The sequence below is a fragment of the Bos indicus x Bos taurus genome, chromosome 17 (genome assembly GCF_003369695.1).
Source record: "Bos indicus x Bos taurus breed Angus x Brahman F1 hybrid chromosome 17, Bos_hybrid_MaternalHap_v2.0, whole genome shotgun sequence".
In the NCBI taxonomy this organism is placed as follows: domain Eukaryota; kingdom Metazoa; phylum Chordata; class Mammalia; order Artiodactyla; family Bovidae; genus Bos; species Bos indicus x Bos taurus.
In genome coordinates this window covers 62,310,781-62,334,621 of record NC_040092.1, presented here as the reverse complement: position 1 = coordinate 62,334,621, position 23,841 = coordinate 62,310,781, and the positions used below count along the sequence as shown (strand labels likewise).

The window sequence follows — 23,841 nt, the reverse complement described above, 5'->3', positions numbered from 1 at the left end:
GCTATTGTAAATAGCGCTGCTATAAACACTGGGGTGCATGTGTCTTTCTGAATTAAGAGTTTTCTCTGGATATATGCCCAGGAGTGGGAGGTTTTAAGAAGTAATATCCCCTGCCTCACTAAGAAAACTTTGGGGCACTGTGCTTTGATTGGACCACATTTGAAGGGGACACTGGCAAAACCAAACATCCAGAAAAAAGTTAAGAGGATGATGAGTCCAAAAACCCCACTGATTAAGACTCGCTGTTAGAAAGGTAGAATCACAACTTCGGTTTCGCAATTGTGAAGGTGTGCTCAGTCCTCAGTGGCGTCCAGCTCTCTGCGACCCCATGGACTGCAGCCCGCCAGGCTTCTCTGTCCATGGAATTTCCCAGGCAAGAATATTAGAGTGGGTTGCCATTTCCTTCTCCAGGGGATCTTCCCATTCCAAGAATTTAACCCATGTCTCCTGCACTGGCAGGTAGATTCTTTACCACTGAGCCACCTGGGGGCCCCCTCCTGAATTGTGGGGGATGTTAATTAAGAATTCTTCGATTCACCCTACATGATCTAGAAAACCCAATATAGGAAGAAGCTAAAGGAGGCAGATCTGGTTTAGGATAAAGCAGAACCTGCCAACTGTACTGCAGTGGGCTTCCTCACTGAAAACAATTACGAGATCTCTTCACTGTTTGTATCATGGAGATACTGCTGAGGATGGGAGGTCAGAACAGGGGTCCAAAAGGGTCCCTGTCCAATGCTAACATTTTCTGATTCTAAGTCAATCAACAGTGAACTATTAGCATCCATACTACTATCTCACCAGTGGCATCAGAGCTCAACTATTAATACAGTACATGCATCATGGATCAGAGAAGCGGGTTTGAAAAACTAACCATTATACTGCATAGGCTTTTTTTTATGATTATGGTATATGGAATTTTTAATGAAATTTTACTCCAAATTCCCAGCAAATGATTTTAGCACATGGATTGCCGAGGCAAGTGTTTTATCATAAGTGATTGGAAAAATTCTACAAAGCACAATATGTTTAATTCTTTCTTCAGTAGGGATCATAGATTTTACCTTTTCAGCAAAAATCCATGAGTAGGAAAGAGGAAGAAAAAAGCAGAAAAAGAGAAACAAGTACACGGGTACAAGCGAGTGTCGCCCTTTCTTCAGGCTTCTACGGTCATTACTACCCAAGCAGCACTAAAAAGAGCCCGCATTTAACCCTGTTTATCGTATCTCATTCTTGTGGAGCCTCAGGGAAAGTCTTAGGGGAAAAAGTAAACGCTTCCTTTCTCAGATCTCCAAAGAGTTTTGGCATCAGTTCATCTCTGACCCTGTATTATACAGATTATAGTCTGTAAAACCTTGGAGACTTAAAAAAAAAAAAAAAAAAAATACAACCAACCAAAGAGTTAACGTCTGAATTGACCCATTTCTCCAACTCTGCCATACAGGAAAAAGCTTCCCAGGGAAACACTAGAAGTATCTAATGTCGATGGAGGATACAGAGATTACACGTTAACAAACCACACAGAATGCTAAGCTATAATATTAATTTGTTTGGGCAGCACCTTCGATCTTTGTTCCATTCTCCACTTTCTTTGAAGTAGAATATGAATGGTGATAACTAGCAGAAGACTTTTCTTTTGCAAGAAGGAACATTTTGTAAGGTTACTCAGATGTTTTATAGTAAAAATAGAAGGTATACCCAGGAATCAAACCGGGGTCTTCTGCACTGCAGGCGAATTCTTTACCAGCTGAGCTACCAGGGAAGCCCATGATTATCTTGGACTTTATAAGAAATGATTACTATTAAAATGGGGACAAATACACAGCATGGCATTCAACCTCAATGTAATGTAATGTAAGACTATTTTCCTCTTGTATTCAGATAGGTTTTTCATTTGGGCAATAAATTCTTTGGTGGGTTAATGTTCTAAAGCCCAGAGCCCTGCAGCACTGCAAAGGTCACTTCTCTTCCAGACAACTCTCTGATTTGCTACAAGGAAACACATATTGGCTTTCTCATTAAGAACTTGAGTCAAATCTGGATTACGCAATTAACTAGAAACAGCACCCCTGAAATCAGTCCCCTAACCTGACTGGGTCTCAAGTTTCCTGATCTATTATCAATATAAAATGAGAGCGCTCAATGATATGTCGTGGCCAATGCAGGAAAAGCAATGCTAATTTTCCTGACATTTTTTAATTCCTTTGAAAAAAATCCAACACTTAACCATGGATGCTTAGGGATAAAAATAACATAGACTTATTTCCCCTGATCCTCCCAGCTAAATCCTAAAAACCCTAGAGGACTTCCCTGGTGGTCAGTGGATTAGAATCTGCCTGCCAATGCAGGAGACACAGGTTTGATCCCTGGTCCTGGAAGATCCCACAAGCCATGGAGAAATCAAGCCTGTGCACCACTGCTGAGCCCACGAGCTGCAACTGCTGAAGCACGCACACCCTAGGGCCTGTGGTCCACAGCAAGAGAACCGCCTTGAAGAGAGCCCCACGCACCACAACTAGTGAGTGACCCCCGCTCTCCGCAACGAGAGAAAGCCTGAGCAGCGATGAAGACCCAGTGCAACCAATAAACAAACAAAAACAAAAACCCTGGAAATAACAGAAGAAAAGCCAGAGGAGAACTCTGAAAGGTGGCAGGAAGAAAGCAAATCAGTTTGTGACTCCAAGACTCAAGGAGCCACACAGCAAAGGACTGAAGAAGGCGGCCGCTTGAACCCACCAGGTCCCAACCCCCATTCTAACAAGAGCAGACCACACACGGAGGCTCAGTCCTACCCCAAAGGAAGGAGGCCCTACAGCAACATCAGGCAGGTCCCACACCATCCAAAAGGGGGTCCATCTGAAGCCCCACCAGCAATAAGCAACTCGGGGAGCCAAGACCCAGAAACTACAACAGGCAGACACACAACGAACCCAGCCACGCACGGCCCAGCGCAGGAAGCCTCTTTGGCTCCACAGACACCCCACTTCCCCTGCCCAGAGACCTCAGAGGGGCCATGCAGCACCTGCAGATGTCTCACCTCAACAAGCCACCAGATCAAGAAAAGCTATCTATCCCCCTACACCCACAGGCAGGGGAGAGCCACTACCTTCAAGGAAGCTTCTAGTCCCCAGACAGCTGAGTCTACCTTCCTCCATCAAGACATGCTCAGTGGCCCCATTTAGGGAAACCCCTTCTGCCCCCTCAACCAGTAAGAGCAAGGAGCTCCAGTGATACCTGGTCAACCAAGGAGATTAATTAACCCTGAAAAGGCTCTGAAATTAACCGATCATTGGAACCACAGCCCACAAATGTGCTAAAACTAAAGAGGGTGACTGCTGGCTAAAATACACAAGTGAGACCCAGAATATTCTAATCTGTCCAAGCAAAATGGATGGACACAACAGAAAAATCACCCGTCAGACCAAGAACCAGGAAAGCCACAAGCTGAAGGACAAAAGCCAATCCACTGATGCCAATCCAGAGACAAGTGAGCTGCTGGAAGCACCTAATAAGGGTTTAAAGCATAAAAGTCATAAAAGTGCTTCAAGAATCTATTACAACTTCTGTTACAACAAATTTAATAATAGAAATTCTTGGCAAAGAAACAGGAGATAGAAACATAACCAAATAGAGATTATATAGCTGGGAAATATAGTAATAAAAGTAAAAGCTCACAGAATAGGCTCAATAGTACAGTGGAGATGAAAGAGAACAGAATCTATGAACTTGAGGAAAAAACAAACAGGATTAACGCAATCTGAAAAACAGCAAAAAATATGCTGAAAAGATGAACACAGTCTCAGGGACCGACACAGTCTCAGGGAACAACAAAAGAGCTAACTAACATCTGTATCATCCGAGTCCCAGAGAGGAGAGGATAAATGGGGTGAGGCTAAAAGAGTGTTCAAAGAAATGATGACTGAAAACCTCCCAAATTTGGTAAAAGTCACAGACATACAGATTTAAGAAAGCTGGGCAAATTCTTGAGTCAGGATAAATCCAAAGAAACCTACGCAGAAGCTAGGGTCAATGGTAAAATATTATAACATCCTACATAAACATTTGAAAACTAAGGACAAAAAATCCGGAAGGCAGGCAGAGAGAAATGACATGCCATCAGGAAGGGAACACCAGTTCAAATGACAATGAACTTTCCATCTGAAACCATGGAGGTTAAAGGAAGTAGCACATTTTTTAAGTGCTGAAAGAAAAGAATTTTCAACTGAAAATTCCATGCCCAACAATGTGTCACTAACAGACCTACTTTTAAACAACAAATGAGTATTAATTAAGGAGTTCTATTTTTCTACAGAGACGACTCAAAATTATTTATAAGACCACCTCTTACCTTCAGAGTTTATAATCTAAGTAGGGAGAGATGACCCATACACAACAGAAGTGTCAATAATAATTGAAGATGTTCTATAAATGCCACAGCCAATGGCTAACACACACACACAGTTCAGAGGTAGTTGCCCATATTCTGGGCTTCCATAATGACAGAAAAATTTCACAGCCAAGGGATGAGAAGATGGCCCTTGAACAATGCACTGCATTTAAATAGAGCTAATGAAAGGGTGTGTCCCTCATTAAAAAATTACCCAAGCAGAACTAAAGAGGTGGGAAGTGGCAAGTGTGTTTACAGGGAGGATCTATTTGTCTGACATGTGATAAGAGCCTGACCAAGGGACAGAAGAATTAGGCACAATTCCTGGTCCTCAGTGTAATGGGAGCGATGCAGAGGGAAACAGGGTAGTAGAAGCCCAGAAGAGTACTGACTGGACAGTCATCAGCAAACCCAGCAGAAGGTACCACCTTCCTGGGAAAGGTAGGGAAGGCTTTGCAGGGGTGGTGACAGCTGAGCTGGATCTTAATACCTGACACAGAAATGACACATCAGAAAAAAAAAATGAGAGTCAGTACATGGAGCCAGGAAATGACTAAGATCTCGAGGTGTGCTCTGATATGCAGTATGGTGGGGCAGTGGGAGGATGAGGCACGCCTCATGCAGCCTGGGTCAGTGGTAAGGACCTGGGCCGGGAAACTGGATTTCCATCTTGAGGGTGAGAAGGAGTCACAGAAGAATTTTAAGCAGAGGAATAATACTGGGGAGGGGTGGGTTTATTAATTTTGAGGACCCTATATGGAATCAAAGGGAAGGCAAAGAGACAAGAGGAAGGAGGATCAGTTAAGATCACTCAGTGGATTCTGATCCAACAGAAGTTTGGATGCACAACGTGCAAGGCTCCAGGTCAGATGCTTAAAACACAATGACAACTGACTTCTCTCTCTTGTCTTCCAAACCCAGAGCATCCCTGGTAGGCCAGAAAGGACAAGAAGGCAGAAACCACATTCTAAACTCATTTCAAAGCGAGAATCAGCATAACCTGTGAGAGAAGAGCCAGATGATGTGAAGGAAAAGACAAGAATGAGGTTTTTACATTAAGAAGGGTAAAAAGTGGGCAGTATCTCCACTCTTGAAATAGAGGAGGAAAGAGGTGGAGTAGGGTTTGGGTGGAAGGTTAAGTAGGAACAGATTCCCTAAGAATCTGTTCTGGCAGCATCTCTTCCAAGAGGACCCTTGAGACAGCCTCGCCACTCACTAGGCTGAGGTCTCCCTTTCCACCATGTTCAGAAACCAAAATCTACTCACAGCTATACTGACTGATTTTACCACACTGTATTACGTTAATGTACGTGTCAGTCTCTCCTAGTAGGTTCCCCAAAGGCATAATTTATATGTACCTTTGTATGTCTACTGCATGCCAGTCAGTAGGTAGGGCTTCAATAAACATCAAAAAATGGAGAAAATATAGGAAACTCCATATTGTAGCAAAACCACTGTATATTTACTTTCTAGTGCATTTTTAAATCATTCCTCCTCTACTATCAGAACAGAGAGAAAATATTTAAATAAACAGCTCCGGGTATTCTATCTGTGACTAAAAAGTCTGAGAAAATTAATCATGTTCCCGCAAAACATAAAGGACGGCATTATAACGTTCAATCAAAAGAATACAAGCCTGAGGTTCCAGCAGGTCCTCCACGAGCCATTTATTGAGCATCAGCTACATCCAAGGTGCCATGGTGACTACCACACAGCTCCCACCTTCCAGGAGCTCACACTCCGGAAGCTCCCTGTCAATTGCAGTAGTAAACACTGCTTCACAGAGAAATGTCTGTAATAAGCACATGCAAAGAAACAACACTGCTAATTAGAAGAGAAATGAAAATCAGAACTGCAAGGAAGCATCACCTCACACCAGGAAGAACGGCCATCATCAAATATCTACAATCAATCAATACTGGAGAAGGGTGAAACAAGGAGGACCCTCCTACACTGCTGGTAGAAATGGAAATTGGTACAGCCACTAAGGAAGGAAAATAGTATGGAGGTGTCCTAAAAAAACTAAAATCAAGAGTTACCACGTGATCCAGCAACCCCACTCCTGGGCATATACCCCGACAAAACTCTTAACTTGGAAAGACACTGACCCCAGTGTTCACTGCAGCACCATTTACAACAGCCAGGACGTGGAAGCCACCTAAACATCCATCAACAAGTGAATGAATATGTAATACAATGGAATATCACTCAGCCATAAAAAGAATGAAATAATGCCATCTGCAGCAACATGGAGGAACCCAGAGATTATTATACTAAGTGAAGTCAGAGAGTAAGTCATATGATATTATAGATGGAATTTTAAAATAGGATACAAATGAACTTACTGACAAAACAGACTCACAGACAGAAAACAAACTTAAAGTTACCAAAAGGGGAAGGGTTGGCGGAGATAAATTAGGAGTTAAGGATTAGCAGATACAAACTATTACCTATGAAATAGATAAACAAGATAGAAACTAATACATCAGATCAGATCAGTCACTCAGTCGTGTCCGACTCTTTGTGACCCCATGAATCGCAGCACGCCAGGCCTCCCTGTCCATCACCAACTCCCGGAGTTCACCCAAACTCATGTCCATTGAGTCCGTGATGCCATCCAGCCATCTCATCCTCTGTCGTCCCCTTCTCCTCCTGCCCCCAATCCCTCCCAGCATCAGAGTCTTTTCCAATGAGTCAACTCTTGGCATGAGGTGGCCAAAGGACTAGAGCTTCAGCTTTGGCCTCATTCCTTCCAAAAGATAAACAAGGCCCAACTGTATGGAAAAGGAATTATACTCAATATCTCGTAATAAAGTGGGAAAACTGTGAAGTACAGTATACATATTATATATGCATGTATACCTGTATATATATGAATACTATACTTCAATAAAAAAGAAGAAGAAAGAAAATTCTATGTCCTCTGAAGACCCATAACCCCTAGAAAGCCCCCTGAAGGTCTCATGAGCAGGCCAAGCGCCGGCCCTCAGGCAAAGGAATTTGGGGCTACAGCAGAACGGAGATGATCTAATAAGTTTTAAAGGGAAAATAATGGGAGGAGGAAGAAAACCACATAACTAGGCTAAAAGGAAAAAAGCAAGGACACTGCATCCTTTTAAAAGGTACTTTCGAAAGAAAAGTAGACCACAAAAACTGCAAACGCCACCCGACTGGCAGCTGCTACCTCACAAAGGAGGCCATGGGGGAAATCAATGCTTTGTTAGCTCCGCACTTACCTGGACCTGACTGTCAGTGGCAACGTGGCTGGATACTTAGAATACTGAAATGCATACTTCCTTTCACGGTTAAGTATCTATGATGATGGTTTCCCTGATGAATGGCTCAGTGGTAAAGAATCCACCTGCAATGCAGGAGACACAGGTTCGATCCCCGGGTCAGGAAGATCCCCGGAGAAGGAAATGGCAACCCACTCCAGTATTCTTGTCTGGAGAATCCCATGGACAGAGGGGGCTGGCGGGCTACAGTCCAGGGGGTCGCAAAGAGTTGGACACGACCGAGCACCCATGACACACAAAGATGACATGCTGGAGAGAACCCACACAGTCATCAGAAGCATCAATTCACTGGGGCTAAATTTACCATGGTAACTTACATGACAGAAAGGCAACAGTGCGAAAACGAACATTCATGTTTCAAACAAACACTTAAGCGCACTGTAATACACTGGTCACTACTGGCAGGATCTTGGGGTACTCTGACCTCTCAGCCTTGTCTCCTCATCTGGAATACGGGGCTAATGGAATACTCGGCACAAATGGGAATAAATCATCTAAAATTCCATACGATAGAACAACACAACAAAAGAATACATACTACGTGATTTCATTTCTAGAAAATACAGAAAGAGGAAAAAATTGCTGCTGGAAGTCAAGCAGGCACAGAGGGGCTTCTGAAGCGTCTGTAATGTGTGGTTTGTTCTCGCTCTGGGTGCTGGTTACCCAGATGTGTACAATTCATGAACATCCACCCAGGTGTATACAGATGAAAGCATACTCTCAGGACTTCCCCAGTGGTCCAGTGGTTAAGACTCCTGGCTTTCACTGCAGGGGATGCAGGTTCAATTCCTGTTCCAGAAACAAAGATCTTGCATGCCGTACCATGCAGCCCCCCAAAAAAAAGTGTATTTCTCTCCATATATGCTAAACTTCAATTAAAAGTTTTGAAAATGAAGATAATTATAGGCTCCTCTTCAAGAGGATGTTGTGAGAATTTAACTGTGTTGTAAACATTAACTGTATAGAAAGTGCTTGTGACCTAATCCATGGGTGAGAGTACATTAAATCTTAGGTACTCCTGTAATCTTCCCAGTGCTGACCACATGAGAAGCTCCGGTAAATGCTCACTGAATGAACAAATCCCTAAGGTGAAATGAAACACTGCCAACCTCTGCCATCCCAAAACTACAGTAAAAATTTACTATAGCACTTATTCTGCACTTTGCACATAACAATTTACATTCAAGCTTGTCACTGCCTACACTTATAACTCCCTAAGGGCAGAGCACACGGTCATCCGTGTATCCTTCACAATGCACAGAACAGCACAGAGGCTCAATAAATGTCTGCTGATTCTGGGATCTGAAGACAATTCTAAGAATGGAAGAATTATTTAAAAATTGTTAAAAAAAAAAACTGCAAAATACCAACCCTTCCAAGTTTTATTTTAAAAAAAACTTATTTTCTATTGGAGTACAGCTGATTAACAATGTTGTGACAGTTTCAGGTGAACAATGAAGGGACTCAGTCATACATATACATGTATCCATTCTCCACATACTCCCCTCCGGTCCAGGCTGCCACATAATACTGAGCAGAGCTCCATATGCCATATAGTAGGTCCTTGTTGGTTATCCACTTTAAATACAGCCATGTATACATGTCCATCCCAAACTCCCTAACCATCCCTTCCCCCCAGCAACCATAAATTCCTTCTCTACGTCTGTGAATCTCTTTGTGAATCTCTTTCTGCTTTGCAAGTAAGTTCATTTGTATCATTCCTTTTTACATTCCACATGTCATACAATATTTCCCCTCTGTCTGACTTCACTCAGTATGACAATCTCAAGGTCCATCCATGTAGTTGCAAATGTCATTATTTCGGTTTTTTAACGGCTGAGTAATATTCCATTGTATATATGTACCACATCTTCTGCATCCATTCCTCTTTTGATGGACTTTTAGGCTGCTTCCCTGTCTTGGTTATTGTAAACAGTGCTGCAATAAACAATGGGGTGCGTGCATCCTTTCGGATGTTTTTTTCCAGATACATGTCCAGGAGTGGGACTGTAGGGTCACACGGTAGCTAAGCTTTATTTTTTAACATATTGAAAACCTACCTACTAGGTAAATCTTAAGTAGGTTTAATCATGTCCACGTTTCCACTTGTTCACTCATTCATTCATTCCACAAACACAATGATGTACACAGGTACACAGGATCCTGTGTCCACATTCCAAGAAGCTTACTGTTCAGGAAGATGTGTAAACAGGCATAATTCGTTTCTGGGAGGTACCTCTGCAGAGGGATTTTAGACTAAATCCCTGAGTCGGTGACTCCTTGGATTTTATGCTAATTCTCTGAATTGGTGACTCCTAGAAAACCTGGGCAGCATACCTGTGAACTCTAAGAGGTGAGGGAACCACCCATGCTTTCTAACTTAAGGAAGAGACCAGAGCACGTGGAGCTCCTACCCAGAGTCCGGGCTGAGATGGATAAACCTCTAACTTCTGTGCTGGCAGGCAGGGGTTTTCGGTCCATTTCTTCACCAAGGCTGCAGCCACAGGACAGTCCTGACAAACCAGACCGGGAGGAAGACCACAGCTCCCACTCCTGGCCCAAAGCATCCTTCTCTCTTCTTGTGTTGGTGTGAAGCTATCAAGCATCTTGCTTCTGACTCTGCTGAAAGTTCAGTATATACCTAATATACTGTCTGGAATCATCTTTTCCTCATTGTCAGACTCAAGGGATTTTCCCATATTTTTTAAGCAATCACATCTATGCATTAAAGGTTGTTTATTATAGCTTGCCCAACACTGTGAAGTATTTAGTCAATCAAACCCCTCCTCTATATTTGTAATACATCTTAGTCATAGCTCTCCTAGGACTCTAACAGAGAAAACTCAACCAAAAAGGACCTCACAAGCCAAAACTAAAACACACACAAGGAAAAAACCCCACCATGAACAAAACAGAGCAGATACTACAAAACAGCAGGGATTCAGACTTCTCTGGTGGTCCAGTGGTTAATAATCCACCTGCCAATGCAGGGGACACAGGTTCGATCCCTGGTCTGGGAAGATCCCACATGTCTTGGGTCAAGGAAGCCCATGCACCACAGCTACTGAGCCTGTGCCCTAGAGCCTGTGCCCTGCAACAAGAGAAGCCACCACAATGAGAAGCCCAGGCATCACAAGCAGAGAAAGCCCCCGCGCAGCACAACCATAAGTAAATAACTGAAGGGATTCAATCTGCTTCGACTTTAAACAACAGACCTATGAGATAGGAAGAGAAACGTTGCAAATGACCTTGCAACCCATTTGGCCACCCAATATCAGGTTCTTTTCACAAATAATGGGAGACCCCAGCAGTGAGCCAAGGAGGTTGATGGGTTCCTCCTCTGCCTGCTTCAGAGCAGCTGATGTGTTACAAGGAAATCAAATCTTACTACCAATTCTACCAAACCAACAGATGTCTGTTCAAGAGAATTACACACACTAAAAGAACTGCAAGTTGAGAAGAAGCTCTAGAACAACCTTATTCAATGCTTGTGGGAACAAGAATGGTACAACTTGGCGGGGCGGGGGGATGGGGGGGTGCAGAATTGGAATTTGCTAAGCAAATTATAATTAGAATATCTAATCCAGCATTTCCTGTCCCAGATAGTATTCAAGAGGCCTTCCTGATCACAGCCGGCAAGACTCACATAAATGAAAAATCATAAAAGAATAGTTCATAACAACAAAACTGGAAATAACCCAAATGCTACTCAAAGGTGAAATGACGGAAAAATAATCACATTGGGGAATGTTACAGGACAGTGAAAATGAATGGACCAAAGTCAAGGTAACAGCCAGGATAAACTATCCTAATAACAAGGAATGAGAAAAGCAAGGCCCAGAGCAAAGCGCATTCCCAGAATTAGATAAGAAGCAATCACAGAGCTCAGGATAATACATTAAAAAAAAAAAAAAAAAACTGGAGGGAAAGGAGAGGCAGAGGAATGAAGCAGGGAGAAACACAGGGAGACGGAAATTGTAGGTAATGTTTCAGACGCTGATGCATTCACAGGTATCCATTACATTAAAAATATGAATAAACAACAAAGTCACAGAAAGCCCAATGATCATCATGTGTCATGATAAAGATTATGGTCGATCCGCTTCTCTGCACCCAAGTTCCATCACCAATAAAGAAAAGGGAGTGCCTTATGAACAATTAAGAGAAGCAGCAGCCTGAAAGGTCAACAGATGTGTCACAGGGGATAATCAACCTCACCACCATCAGGGAAAGGCAGTGTGAAAGCTAGAAACAGGACGGTATCACTTTACATCCCACAGATGAGCAAAAATTCCAAAGTCTGATGACATCAAGTACTAGAGAAGATGCGGTTCAACAAGATCACAGAGGCACTGAAGGGAATGGTAAACTGGCTCCTGTGGACAGCAAGGTGATATTCTCTGGCGAAGCTGGAGACAAGCTCCACTCAGCAACTCCACACTCGCATGTGTCCCCAGGAACACACACACGCAAACAGCAGGGCACATCAGCAAGAACGTCCACAGCAACAATGTTTAAAACACTGAAAATTCGGAAACATTCCAAACGTATCTGACAACAGGAGAACAGACTTCTATAATACAGACTAATCATACAAAGGAATACCGTATACATCAGTTTTTGAAAAGAACTAGAGCTATGTTTCATAACAAATAAAACTCAAAAATAACTTTATGGTTATTTTTTCTCTCAAAGCACAGAAAAATTTCTACAAGTTTGCTATCTTTTTCATAAAGTTTTAAAAAGTGGCATTTTATATTGCTCCTAAACTCATATGTGCATAATAAAAGCATAAATTCAGGCACAGTAAGGATATACGGAAAATGCAGCAGAGTGGTTGCTTCTAGAAGAGGACAGAGACACACAGGACAGGGAGAGGCACACAGCGGTCTTGAGTTCCAGGTGATATTCATTTCTCATATTAACAAATATTTTGACATGTTTCCTTCAAATATTAAGATCTGGCAAAGCCAGGTGTGAGTACTTAGGTATTCATTATATTATCAATATATTATAATGGGCTTCCCTGGTGTCTCAGACAACCTGCCTGCAGTGTAGGAGACCCGAGTTCAATCCCCGGGTAGGAAGATCCCCCTGGAGAAGGAGATGGCTACCACTCCAGTATTCTCACCTGGAGAAGTCCATGGACAGAGGAGCCTGGTGGGCTACAATCCATGGGGTCACAAAGAGTCAGACACAACTGAGCGACTAACATTTTCACTTTCATATATTATTAATATGTATGTTCACAATTTTACACAGAAAAGAAAAAACAGGACAAGATTACAATTTAATAAAATTTACTTGAAAGAAGATTGGATGAAAATAACTCTTTATAAACACCTTTAATACCACCTACCAAATGTGGGCTCCCCTATCTACAGCTTTCTTATCATTTCGGCCTAGAAACCAGCCCAGGGCCTGAATCATAAAATGTGCTCAAATAAATATTTGCTCAATAACTAGACCAGCAGGTAGAAAAAAAGGTCAAACTATTAATCAAGTCATCTCTGAAGATTTTCAAATACAGTGTATCTAATTGCTGAATACTTATGAGTCTGAATAATAATTACTGATACACTGCATCTTCTCTAGAACACATATCTTCTACTAGATAGCTTATTTTAAAAACAGTATCACTATGTGTTATGAACCCAATGTTTCTGTCTACCCTAAATTCATATGGTAAAGCCCTAACCTCCCAAGTGATGGTATTTGGAGAAAGGGCCTTCAGGAGGTCATGAGGGTGGGGCCCTTGACGGGATTAGTGCCCTTATAAGAGGAAGAGACCTTATAAGAGGAAGACACCGGAGCTTAAGTGCTCAGGAAGAAAGTTCTCACCATGAATAAATCTGCTGGCACCGCAATTTTGGACTTCCCAGCCTCCAGAACTGAGAAACAAATGTCTGTTGTTTAAGCCAATCAGCCTATGGCATTTTGTTACAGCAACCCAAGCTAACACAGTAGGATTAAAAACAAACAAACAAAAAAAAAAACCGTCTCTGCTCATGAAGAACACACCTTCTGAACTGCTAATAGAAGAGCATCAAATCCTACCAAGGGGAGGTGATAAGATGCCCATATTTCATGTGGGTCCCGTCTCCCTGAACCAACAGGAATGCTCTGACTTTAAACGATTCCCATTACCGTTTTACAAAGAAAAACAGTAGTTTATTGGAGAAAGCCCTGACTAGGGAGTGAAAATATGTGAGGTCTGAGATCTGACACCACCTCCCTGCATGACACTGGGCAACTCAGTTCCTCTTTATGACCAGACACACTCATCTAAAGCACCAGAGTGCTCCAAAGGACCAGAGTCTCTTCAGGTTCAGAGTTAGGATGTTACACTAATTAGGAATTTCTGACTCTCTTGCTTAAAATGTGGCAATCGAGTGGCATTCAATCCACACACAGACATATACCTGAACAAAATACTGCTTAGATTTACCAAGCTGAATTAAGATTATTGTTAAACTGACTTCCACAAATGGAACACAGGTAATGTTTATCCCAGGAGCCTCTTTTTCCAAGGCTCAACCTCAGAGACAGCTGGGGCTGCTAAGAGGGAAATCTGCTCTCACCAGCATAGCCACCCCTTTGCACTCAGGTCAGCAGGTCAGAGAAAATTTCAAGTAGCTGGCAAACCTGCAGCTTTAAGAATCAAATCAATTTATGACATTGGCATCATATTGATGATCACAACATTAATTGAAATTCTAACCTATTTCAGCTTTAGTCCATTTGAAGGATTTTCCAGATGTTGCTTTATAGCTTATAAATACCAATGATGCATGAAATAAATATCAATGACACATGAATATTCTCTTGAGCGTTAAGATTAAGTATCTCACATTCCTGGTGTCGCAGGAATCCACCAAAACACTTATAATCACACTTCATCAATATCTCAGAATGACACTGTTTTGTTTTTTCTCATATTTACCCAGCAGAAAGACCTAACACAGATTACACTTACTGAGATAAGGCAGGCAGGCTGCTGGCCACTCGCTGTTCAAGTCATGCGCACAGAACACTCCCATGCACACAGGGAGAGAGAGGCTGGTGGAGGTGAAGAAGAAGAGAGAACCTATCCTTCCCAGCCCAAGGCATAGGCCACTCCACCTTTGGTCATGGCCCCCAAGTACCCCAAGGTTTGGACAAAATGAAGGCTTTCTACATGTTTCCTTCACACTTCCCCTTACCCTCAGAAGTACTTACTCTTTTAAAGGAAAGAAAAACCAGGTTACTATGATGTCAACATGACGTTTGAGGGAAGGTGTGTTTGGTTTGTGGGGAAAGGAGTCCTGCAGAGGAAGAGCGGAAAGTCAATTCCCTGTCTGTGCATGTGTGTTCAGCCATGTCCAACTCTTTGCAACCAGACAGGAGCCCGCCAGGCTCCTCTGTCCATAGGATTCTCCAGGCAAGAATATGGGAGTAGGTTGCCATTTCTTTCTCCAGGAAATTTTCCCAACCCAGGGATCGAACCTGTGTCTCCTACATTGGCATGTGGAGTCCTCATCCCTGAGCCACCTGGGAATCCCATTTATTTACAAAGTAGGGTTTTAAGACCAACACTGAGGCCTGATTTCACCCTATGCCCCTTATCCCTACTCCCATCCCAGGCACCCAGCTCACATGGCCCACGCCCTTCACACGCTCTTTCCTACATCACAGACTCTCTTCCACTGACACCCTGCTGTATTTCCCACCAAGACTGCTCCTAAGGTTACTGCATTAGTGTGCCTGTTATCAGATCAGAGTTAAGGCCATTATTACTTGATGTGCTTGGCACAAGGTGATAGGAAGTCAGTGGTCATGGGACCAGGTGGCTCAGATGCAGTGACCAAAGGACAAGAGGACTGAGCCGGGGCAGCAGGAAGGCAGTGGCTGGGACAGGACCCTACGAAGCAATATGCCTGAGAAGAGTCCAGAGGTGAGAAACCAAAATGCGGTTTTCCTCATCCTAACCCCCTCCAACGCACTGCTGCAGAATCTGCCCAATGCCTCCAGCCGCTCCGGCTCAGAGTCCTTCCCCTCCACCCACTGCCTTAGGAGCACAACCCGGAACTCCCTGGCTGGCATCCGAAGCCTTGCCCTCCCCCTGCCCCGTCCCCTCCCAGCGCCTCGCCTCCAGCCCAGAGTGATTCATTTTCACCTTCACAGACTCCATCGTCTCCCTCACCTGACTGTTTGGCTCATGCTGTTTCCTACACTGAAACTACTCTTCCCAGATCCAATCTGTTTGTTTAAACCCTGCCTTTATTCATTCAAATGCTGAGCCCCCACAGTGCCAAGTGCCTCTCAAAGCCCACTTAAACAAGAGGGAAAAAAATTCAATGCTGCTTCTACCAGGAATTCATACCTAGTCCCCCAGTTTCCCTCCTGTCTTATAAAGGCTGACAGCACCTTATATGTGTATACTCCAATCTCCTAGCTTCCACCTGGAGTATGTGTCGGGGCGATAAGCCTAGTGAACAAGAGAGAAACTTTTCTGCAGAAGGACTGAGCAATCCTTCCGAAGAGGGCACTTCAAGAACAAAGAAGTGACTTTCAACACAGCACATGCTGCCAAGGGGTGAAGATAAGAAGTAAAAAAGTATCCGTTTTACGCCAAGTCCAAGGAGATCAGAGGCATGACCTTGGAGAGGACAACCATCACTAGAGTGGGGAGAGCAAAGAACACACAATGAGTTGAGCAGAGAGAGTAGGCAGAGAAGGAAATGGGGACTGAATGTAGATTCACTATCATCCCAGCTTTCCACCATCCGCACCCCCAAACAGCTTCAAGAGGTCTTATGTGTAAAGAGATAGTGGTTATTGGGACTTCCCTGGTGACCCAGTGGTTAACAATCCACCTTCCAATGCAGGGTATGCAGGTTCAATCCCTGGTAGGGGAGCTGAGATCCCACATGCGATGAGTCACAACTGGAGCCCACTTGCCCCAGCTACTGAGCCGGGGCGTACAATGAAGACCCAGCGCGGTCACAATAAAAGGGACAGTAATTATTGCTATAAACGAATTCAAGCACAAAACTAACTTGTGCCACGCAGTACACCAGACCTGAAGCAGTCTTTTATCCTCACTTAATCCTCAGCTGTCTTCTGAAATATTACACTGTTTTTCCTATCATCCCACAAACCAAAACGTTTTCACGGAATGTTTTCTCCTTTCTGTTCCCGCAGATGGGACACCATCTAGGTTAAGGAAAATGCACTGATGGGAAAGAGGAAAAAAAAAGTCTTTCCTATATATTTTGAGATGCCCTTTTCCCTGTCACAGGAAGGGACAGAGTTTCACTTTCTGGATCCCTCAGTGGGGTGCTGCATTTCCCATGCCCACAGCACAATTATTCAGGGGGTCACACAACTTTAACGTTGATATTGCCAGATTCAAAAAACAAATACACTGAAACACCCTACTTGGTCTGCTTTTTGTCCAAACATCAATGCAAATCAGTTTAAGAAAGGCTTCAAGGCTCTCCAGTCACCTTAAGGCTGTGCTGTGCTGTGCTCAGCTGCTTCAGTCATATCTGACTCTTTGCAGCCCCATGGACTGCAGCCCCACCAGGGTCCCCAGGTTTCTCCAGGCAAGATACTGGAGTTGGTTGCCATTTCCTCCTCCAGGGGACCTTCCCCACCCAGAGATCAAACCAATGTCTCTTATGCCTCCTGCCCTGGCAGGTGGGTTCTTTACCACTAGCACCATTTGAGAAGCCCTAGTTTCACGAACATCTGACTCTCAGGTAGTTTAAACTGTCACAGCTCCTTTGCCTAGGGTCTCCCTCTGCCTTATCTTTCACCAAAATCAACCTCGCACACGGAAAATTTGGAAACCAACAATTTTTAAATAACCCAGCCCCCATAAAATTCTTATCAATAAACATCAACAGACCAACCTCAATTTTCTGAAGATCAGAAATAAGTTTATCCTATAAAGGGAATTCAAAGGTTCCGTTTCTCACTACTAATTTGGGACTTTGAAAAAAAAAATGTATTCTGTGATCAGATTATGAAAATAGGGAGTGGTTTGCATACCTAAAGGATTAAGTGTATTAATTATCATTAAGTTAGCTGATGAGTGTCAGCTAACAGTCATCTATGAGCCAAGCCTTTATAGATATTTTTAAGCCTAGTGTAACAAAATTTCAGAGTCCAATCTTCCTTATATGAAGTGACTGCTAAAAACCCACAGTAATTGACCAAAGTCACAGTTAGCAATGATAGTGCATGCAGGCTCAGCCACTCAGGCGTGTCTGACTCTCTGCAACACTATGGACTGTACTCTGCCAGGATCCTCTGTCTGTGCAATTTCCCAGGCAAGATACAGGAGTGGGTTGCCATTTCCTTCTCCAGGTGTTCTTCCCAACCCAGGGATCAAACCCGAATCTCCTGCATTAGCAGGCAGATTCTTTGCCACTGAGCCACCTGGAAAGCCCATCAATGATAGTTCTGTTTAGTTGTTATATTGTGTCTGACTCTTTGTGACCCCACACACCGCAGCACACCAGGCTTCCCTATCCTTCACTACCTGCCAGAGTTTGCCCAAACTCATGTCCATTGAGTCAGTGATGCTATATAACCATCCCATCCTCTGTCACCCCCTTCTCCTCTTGTCTTTGATCTTTCCCAGCATCAGGGTCTTTTCCAATGAGTCAGTTCTTTGCATCAGGTGGCCAAAGTATTAGAGCTTCTGCTTCAGCATCAATCCTTCCAATGAATATTCAGGACTGATTTCCTTTAGGATGGACTGGTTGGATCTCCTTGCTGTCCAAGGGACTCTCAAGAGTCTTCTCCAACACAAGTCAAAAGCACCAATTCTTCGGCACTTGCCTTTCTTTCTAGTCCAACTCTTACATCCATGCATGACTACTGGAAAAACCATAGCTCTGACTAGACAGACCTTCGTTAGCAAAGTAATGTCTCTGCTTTTGAATATGCTGTCTAGGTTGGTCATAGCTTTTCTTTCAGGGAGCAAGTGTCTTTTAATTTCATGGCTGCAGTCACCATCTGCAGTGATTTTGGAGCCCAAAAAAATAAAGTCTCTCCCTGTTTCCATTGTTTCCCCATCTGTTTGCCATGAAGTGATGGGACCGGATACCATGATCTTAGTTTTCTGAATGTTGAGTTTTAAGCCAGCTTTTCCACTCTCCTCTTTCACTTTCATCAAGAGGTTCTTTAGTTCCTCTTTACTTTCTGCCATAAGGGTGGCATCATTTGAATAAAATTCAAAGTTATTTGACCCCTTTAACTTAGGCAATATTATCTGAGTGTCATACACACAGTAACATTTTATTTTCTGGACTGTTAGCACATAATCACCTGCACACTTCATCATTCTGGAATGGACTACAGTCTCTCATATTTAAAATTGAAGGACATCTTTCCTGGGTCTATTGACTCTTTACAGACTAGTTGAGCTGGGAACAACTGAGGAATGCTTTCAAACTAACCAGGATATCTTCACATTTGAACTCTGCAGATGCTTCTTCTTTCCTGTTTGCAAACTGATCTGACTCCTCTGAGCAAGCTGTAATATAGTCGGTAATGTGCACCCCAGACACAGGCTGGCGGACTGCACAGAGATAGAAGCAGTGACTGAACCAGCTACCATGCAGCCTCCACAAAGCGCCTTCATTTTATCCAACCCCATGACCGGCATGCATGGTTCTCTCAAACCCAACTTTCCAGCTTTAGTTCTCGCTGAGGTCAGGCAGACTCGGTTGTTTTTTTTGTTTGTTTGTTTTTTGCTGACCACCATTATTCTATAACTAGTAGCTGACTAGTCAGCTGCGTGGCTGATTCACAATGGAAGAACCCATTGCTGAAAATGTGCTACTTTCATGCTGGTATGATCCACGTGCCACACAGGAAACGTCACTGGCCTCCCCATGATGTTCTGAAATTGTCGTCACGTGTGTGCGTGCTCAGGCTATCCGACTCTTTGCGACCTTTGGACTGCAGCCCGCCAGGCTCCTCTGTCCATGGGATTTCCCGGGCAAGAATATTGCAGTCAGTTGCCATTTCCTCCTCCAACGGGATCTTTCTGACCCAGGGATCAAACCTCCATCCCTTGTCTTCTGCATTGCAGGCAGATTCTTTACCCACTGAGCAGATACAGACAATCATGTTCCTCCTGAAAACTACACAGAGCTCAACACAGCCAGTACTTGATCTTTCAACCATGGTGTGCCAAGTGTCAATAAAGCAAGGAGGGATTTTTCACCGGAAAATATGTTTTTGCCCACATCCCCCATACACGCATTACAGTTAAATTCAGTATAATCCAGTCTAAGACTTCTGTTCCATGGCAATGTGAAAAGAGGTTGCGTTAGCAATAAAAGTGGGAGTGGGAGGTATTTTGTTTTACAACGTGAAAAAAATGTTTACTTTTGTCCACAGAAATGTCTTCCCCCAAAACAACATTTTTGAAGAATAGCTGATTTACAACGCTATGTTAGCTTCAGTGTATGTAAAAAAGTTTCACATATATATGGAGATATATATGTGATATACATACATATCTCCATATATATTCTTTTTCAGATTCTTTTCCATTATAGGTTATTCTAAGATATTGAATATACTTCCCTGTGCCATATAATGGACCCTTGCTCTTTATTTATTTTATATGTAGTAACATGTATCTGTTAATCCCAAACTCCTAATTTATAAAGCCCCCTCCCCACAAATGTGTTTTTCCCCTTTTTCTTCAGCCATACCACTAGGTTTGCAGGATCTTATTTCCCCAATGTTAACTACAAATTGGCACTTGCCACCTACTGCTATAGGGCTTCCCCGATAGCTCAGCGGTCAAGAATCCTCCTGCCAGCGCAGGGGATGCAGAAGATGCAGTTTTGATCACTGTGTCGGAAGATCCCCTGGAGAAGGAAATGCCAACCCACTCCAGTACGCCTGCCTGGGAAATCCCATGGACAGAGGAGCCTGGCAGGCTACATTCCATAGGCACACGACTGAGTGACTGAGTGCACACACACCAACCTCTGTGAGGATTAAATCATGTGCTGCTGCCACTGCTGACTTAGTCGGGGGAGAGGGCACAGGGTGGCAGGCGGCTGCACTGCGTCTTCGTGGGGGTGCAGTTGCAGCGTGGGAGCTTAGCTCCCCTGTGGCGTGTGGAATCTCAGCTACCCAACCAGGGATCCAACACACATCCCTTGCGTTGGAAAGCAGATTCTTAACCACTGTACCACAAGGGAAGTCCCTGCAGCTGCTGATTTTCAACACCTGCTGAAAGGAGTTCTGAGTGGAGAGTAGAAATGAGGCACTCTACTCTGGGAAAAACAGGCAGAAGAGGTCTTCGCAGAGCTAGATATCTTCAAGAGACAAGTTCATGAGTCCAATTCTTGCATCTCCTCAATCTAGAAAAGCACTAAAATCCTTCTTGGTGACGACCGCTCCTCGTGACTAGCAGCAACCTTCAGCAAAAAAAAATACCTGCTTGAATACATGTACTTCCGCATCACATCTACACTGACCTTAGTTAGCTTTTTGGAGCAATTTCTCAGAGCTATCTTAAACGCTGTTTCCTGGACCATAGTCCTCATGTTTGCCCCAAATAAAACAACTTACAACTCTCACATTGTGCTTTTTTTTTTTTTTTAAGTCAGCACCAACCAGAGACTGAACCTGGGCACTGGTAGTGAAACCGCTGGGTCCTAACCACTGGGCCACCAGGGAACTTCCCAAAAATGTTTTCTTTATTTAAGCTGTTTCCTCACTGAATTACCCCTTAGTAGCTCTCTTGTGACCCTGGACTACAAAGTGGTAAAAATTATTTAATGACTTTTTGTAAAAATCATGTATTTCATAGTGTTTCCAAGTCCTGGTGGCTCAACCATCAGAACTTTTCAACTGAAAAATTCAGATTTAACATAAATGCCTAGAAGGGGCAACACCTATCAAGAACTGTAGAATCGGACCCAGCTGCTCTAAGAATTTCACTTCTGAGGAAATATTTAGATATATACAAAGAGTTGTTTATTTTGCTATCATTCAGAGTAGCAAACAACTGGAATGGATTAATAGCATGATAAAATTAATAAAATTGTGATACATTTATGAAACAAAACCCAACTAGCCATTACAATATTTTTGGTAAGATATTTAGTACAGCAAAATAGTTCTAATAAAGTACTGCTATCCTTATTTTTTTTTAAGACATAACAAAAAAGCCAACATATGAAAATAGTTCAGGGCCCTGGGAAGGAGGTACTTAAGCTATAGAAACAGTTCCTACATGTCTCTGACTATGTCAGTGTGACCTGAATAGCCCTGACATCTAGGGTGATCCCAGCCTACCAGTCCCAATGAAAATATTAACACTGTCCCAGTTTGGTCAACAGATTAAATGGTCACCACACCCAAGCCCCAGCAGCTTCTGGGCCCTAAGTCAGGTCACTCTCAGGCATTCCCTAAGTCTGCACAGTCAATGGCTCCTACAACCAAACAAAGACTTGAGCCCTTCCTCCTCCTTTTTCTCTGGAGCTCCCAAAGGCAGAGGTGGAGAGGACAGGACTCACCCTCGTGAAGCCAGGCTGCTGACTCAGCCCTGGGTCCCCTCTCGGAGTGCTTCCAGCACGCCCTCTGGGCATGTGTTCACCCAGCTGCACCTTCAGCTCTGTCACTACCTACCTTTACTGTCACCTGTGCTGTTCCACATGCGGCCGCTGTCCTGCCAGAGCCACCCCGGGCTGGGCTGGCCTGTCATGCACGCTTGCTAAGTTGCCTCAGTCGTGTCCAACTCTTTGCTACCCCATGGACTATAGCCTGCCAGGCTCCTCCGTCCATGGGAGATTCTCCAGGCAAGAATATGGAGTGGGTTGCCACTCCCTCCTCCGGGGGATCTTCCCAACCCAGGGACTGAACCCATGTTTCCTGCACTGCAGTCGAATTCTTTCCTGTCAGAACCAGCAGGGAAGCCAAGGCTGGCCAGTCACCGACCCCTAATGTTTCCTTCTCTCTTTGCATGATCAGTAAGGGACTTTCCCTTCTTGGATCCCTCTCTGTGGACAAGGTGGGGGAATCCTGCTGCGACAGTCTCTTGAGTCTGATTTTCCCCGGCCCCATCAGAGCCCCAAGCACGGCCCTCTTTACTTCCAGCCCTGCTCCCCAGACCCCTTTCTTGTCCAGGTCAGCATCTGGCTTCCTACTGTCGCTCCCTGTCATGTGGCTCCAGGCAAAACGCAGGGGTCGCCAGGTCATGGGGTAGAGGAGGGGCAGGAGAATGCAGGTCCCAATGGCTGCCAAGCACACATAGCCATGGAGAGACTGGGATGGACAAGTGCAAAGGCATGACTTAAGAATTCACGGCTGATTCTTCTTTAATTAAACTCTTACTAATACGGATGTGAGAACTGGACTATAAAGAAAGCTGAGTGCCGAAGAATTGATGCTTTTGAACTGTGGTGTTGGAGAAGACTCTTTGAGAATCCCTTTGCAACTGCAAGGAGATCCAACCAGTCCATCCTAAAGGAAATCAATCCTGAATATTCATTGGAAGGACTGATGCTGAAGCCCTAATACTTTGGCCACCTGATGCGAAGAACTGACTCCTCGGAAAAGACCCTGATGCTGGGAAGGATTGAAGGCAGGAGGAAAAGGAGACACCAAGGATGAGACAGTTGGATGGCATCACCGACTCGATGAACATGAGTTTGAGCAAGCTCTGGGAGTTGGTGATGGACAGGGAAGCCTGGTGTGCTGCAGTTCATGGGGTTGCAAAGAGTCGGACATGATTGAACAAATGAACTGAACTATGTTCCAAAAATTCTCCAATTTGGAAGATGACTGAAAAAAGGAAAGATCCAAAAGTAACGTCCTGTGTGTTCACAAGGATCACAGAAGATCTCAAGGATCACAAGAAATTGGTAGCTTACAGAAAAATAAAACAGATACAATGCAACCCAAGGTAATCAGGGCTCTACTGCTAATAACACAAGTGACTTTTAACAATACTATTTTACTCATATTTGAGGCAAGACTGTGTGTATGCGTGCGTGCTCAGTTGTATCCAACTCTTTGCAGCCCCATGGACTATAGCCCGCCAAGCTCTGCTGTCCACGGGATTTCTCAGGCAAGAATACTGGAGTAGGTTGCCCTGCTCTCCAGCAGGGGATCTTCCCAAGCCAGGGATCAAAC

At 43.9% G+C, this 23,841-nt stretch overlaps 1 protein-coding gene across 4 annotated transcripts in view; it reads right to left on the bottom strand.

Annotated features, from left to right (window-relative positions):
* Positions 1-23,841, bottom strand: part of ARHGAP10 (Rho GTPase activating protein 10) — a 376,879-nt gene that overhangs the window by 300,774 nt on the left and 52,264 nt on the right. The window lies entirely within an intron of this gene.